The 4,056-nt window shown below is 40.5% G+C and overlaps 1 pseudogene; it reads left to right on the forward strand.

Moving 5' to 3' along the window:
- The first annotated feature begins 279 nt into the window (after window positions 1–279).
- LOC129897910 (5S ribosomal RNA) lies at window positions 280–397 on the forward strand (annotated as a pseudogene).
- The last annotated feature ends 3,659 nt before the right edge of the window (window positions 398–4,056 follow it).

A 4,056-nucleotide genomic window follows, 5' to 3' on the forward strand; every position in this document is an offset into this window, starting at 1 on the left:
TAGTAAGAAATACAGAGGAAACTCTATCCAAATTTTCCTGAAATAAAAAGAGAATGAGATACAGGGCTGTAGAATGTCTTGAAAGGTCGTTCCCACAATAATGATGTGAATATAACGAGGATCGTTATGAAAAAAAGTAGAGCCTAGTGAGAAAGTGGCTAAGGATAGGATGTGGTCCATGTAATGAGAATATAAGGGTAACTTGGGCGGTGCAGCATGGCCTACCGAATCAGCTGCTGGGTCATCGTCCTCTTTGGTAGTTACGTGCCCCACGGGGCAGGATGCGATCATACTAGCACTAGCGCACCGGATTCCATCAGAACTCCGAAGTTAAGCGTGCTTGGGCAAGAGTAATATTGGGATGGGTGATCCCCTGGGAAGCCCTGTATGGCTGTGATATGAGATAATATGCATGTATATATGTGTTGGCCTTACATGGCATTGTTGATATAAAGAAGCATTGTGGATACGTGACTCCACCGTGAAAGATGATAACACCCTTTGAGATAGGGGATGTAGCTTTGCAAAACAACTAGTGCATTGCGAATTCATTAAAAGAACAAGTGGTACCCACTGGGATAAGGCTAGGGCTATGACAAAGCTTGGGATATCGAGCGTTGGAATATAAGTACTGCCTATTTGAGAATTGGAAACGACTATAAGCCCTAGCTAATTATTGACCAAAATAAATGGAAAGTGGCTTCGAATAAATTGCTACGTGACTCGAGTACCAACAATTACACTGGATTAACACCTCATGATTGTGTTAAGCTGTCGTACCTGGGCAACCAAAGGTATGGACAATATAAAGGAAGGCATAGATATGGTGCAGTGTACCAAATGTGTTGGAAAAGAATCATATGTATTAGAAAATTGGAAATAAGGGTGTAAAGTAAAATCCAAACAGATAGTGACATGGATACACCCCAAAAGGGGGGAAGTGGATATGGAAGATACCAGCGTGGAATGAAACCAATCAACAATAAAACATATTAATGTGAATACTTAAATTTCAAGTGAGATCCCATGCTGGAACAAGCTGACAAAATTTAAAAGCCAACAATGGGCGGATAGAAGCCAAGATGATACCTGCGATAGTGTTGAGAATTATTGATAAGGTCCTTAAATAAGTATGACATCATAGAATGGGTGCATACAAAGTGGGTCGATACAATAAGGGAATTACTATAAGAACTGAAACATACTGTAAGGAATAGCTAGGCTATACTCGACAGTAGGTAAGATGTTAGTAACAAAGTTACTGACTACTACTATTGTGGTTAACATTCGGGGACGAATGTTCTAAAGGGGGGAAGGATGTTACACCCCATACTTTGGTACCTTAGAACGCTTCTTAAGCTTTTTAAGTTCCTGGGAAGGCTACTAAGTTTCTTAAAAGTTATCATGCGTGGATACACTACGACACTATCAAATGACTCTAAGGGAGGGAGAATGTGAAACCTCATAGTAGAGAAGGTTGGAGATGGAGTCATAAGAATCTGGAAGGAATTGGAGCCCAAGTAACGAGTCATAGGACTCGATTTAACTACGTAAGTTATAAATGAAAAAGTCTTATATACTGGAGCTACTGGAGGACATACCAAGCCTACATAGCACGGATTACATAGGCTCTTAAAATAAAGTGAGATGACAAACCTACGAAAGGGAGCAAAAACTAGTTTCCGAACTTATGAAAGAAAAGCAAGCAGGTGACAAGCAGGCAGGTGACAAGAAAGTTGGTGACATACCTAGGTGGGACCCACATTGCCACATGGCAGCATGTGACTGGCCGAATAAGTTGAGGTGGCACCCTAGGAGGCTGCCACGTGTCACCCTAGGGGGCTGCCACGTGGCACCTTCTAAAAAGGTGTATATATATGTATTATGTGACTCTTAACTTGTTCATTATCCAAAAATCAGCCAAGGAAGTTGAGAGGAAACGTGAGAGAAAGAGAGAAAGCTAGGCAGCCACGGATTGAAGAACCCGTTTTTAAAGAGGACTGCTGTTACTAATACTATCATAACTCCTTATGTATAGCTCCGTTTCAAGTGATTCAAGATGTTTTGGAAAGATATTTCATAGGGATATAACTTTTGGTTAGCCTCTACAACCCAGTTGTTCTTTTAGTAGCTCGAAAAAGGGTGATGAAGTATGGGGTAGGTGCTGCCCAGATTTCGTTTTGGAAATCCTACACAGACTGCTGTTGGTATTTTGGGCATATCTCTTTGTACAAAATTGCTGTAGGGATGATTCGAAATGGTATGCGACCTTGAGACACATGTATACAACTTTACTTGAGTCCACAAATCCTGTTTCCATAAATTACCCCTTCGAAACTAAGAGACAATACGAGACAGTAAGCTGCGCAGAATTCACATTTTGACAACTTTGGCGAGTTTTGGCCAATTTCGGGTAAGGTAAGGTTTCTCCTTTTAATTTGGAGTTTATGGTGTTTTTAAGAAGGGTATTATATGTCGTTTAAGTTGCTGGAAATGTAAAAATATGATAGAAATGTTTGACGTTAAAGAGAATGTAAAATTGAAGTTGTCATAGTGGAATTGTAATCGAAATGAGGCGTTATGTGTGTGGAGATTTCTGCTGGTTGTGTGGTGCGTGTTTCAGGGTATAAATATGTTCTAAATAAGGTGGGGGAGCTGTTGTTTTCATCCACACGACCCTCCTCTCTGCATGATTAAAGGTTTTACGAAATAAAGGCTAAAGACCCTATTTTAATATCGTAATGTTAAGAAAGTTGTTTGGAGCCTATGTTGTATAATGTTGCCATGTTTTATGTGTATATGAGTTGCAGGTTATTGTTGTTGGTTGGCTGTAGTGATTAGGGATAGAATTAGGAATTCGGATAGGGCAAGTTATAGAGGAGATGCTGCCCGAATTCCGTTAACTTCTTAACTAGTTAATAAACTAGTCGAGACTAGTTGAGAAAGGAGAATAAGGAGTTGGTTACTCTGGGTGCTTGGTTGTGGATTTGGAAGCTGGAAAGTTGAAGGTTACTAATATTAGGATTACCTTCGTCTTAAATAGGTTCAGAGGACAACGAGACATGCCGGGCTAAAAGCAGTCGACCAGAGGTATGCGAAGCTTTCTTTTGGCATGTTTTTAGTATAAGTATGTAAAGCTTATCTTCTTTTCTTTTGGCATGTCTTAGCCATAAGTTGTTGGTATATGTAATGTGGAGATAGTCCCATTCGTAGAATCCCGAGTATGATTCATTAATCTTATTCACTTCTTGATGTTAGAACTCCCTCTTCCTTGAAATGGCTTAATGTAAGTGAAACGATGTACGATATGAGTTAGAGATAGTTCCATTTACAGGCTCTGGATGTGACTCAGGACTTGTACTCACTCCTAAATGTTAAAGGCCTTAAAGTAGTTAAACTACGACCCTCGAGCCTTCTATAGGCTGAATAGTGATTGGATGTGTAAGCTCCTAAACCTGGGGGTTATTGGGCATACTTTATGATAATGGTTGAGGGATATTTGATATGCTGATGAGTCCTACATGTATGTATATGCATATTACATTATATATGGATCGGGCCGTCGTTCCTCAGCGTTGTTATATGATATGCATGTATATGGATCGGGCCGTCGTACCTCGACACTATTATGCATTATACGGATCGGGCTGTCTTACCTCGGCACTGTTATATGAGACACGGATCGGGCCCTCGTTCCTCGGCATCATCATGATATACGGATCGGGCCGTCGTACCTCAACATTATCATTATTATAACATGATATATGGATCGGGCCATCGTTCCTCGGCAGGTACTTGCGTTATACATGGATCGGACTGTACGTTCCACAGCGCTAACAGCATACATATGCCTATCATGATAGATGATGTTTTTGTACTATCGAGCCCCTAGCGAGCCGGGTATAGGGTTGATGAGGGTAGACATGACTCTATTTATTAAGACGCAGGTATAGTGCTTTATTAACTGTTATACTTGTATCCTGCATCCCAATTTCAGTGTTGTCTGAATTATGATATTGTATGCTTTATATACTCAGTACATGTATCGTACTGACC

This window comes from Solanum dulcamara, chromosome 7, assembly GCF_947179165.1.
Source record: "Solanum dulcamara chromosome 7, daSolDulc1.2, whole genome shotgun sequence".
Classification (NCBI taxonomy): domain Eukaryota; kingdom Viridiplantae; phylum Streptophyta; class Magnoliopsida; order Solanales; family Solanaceae; genus Solanum; species Solanum dulcamara.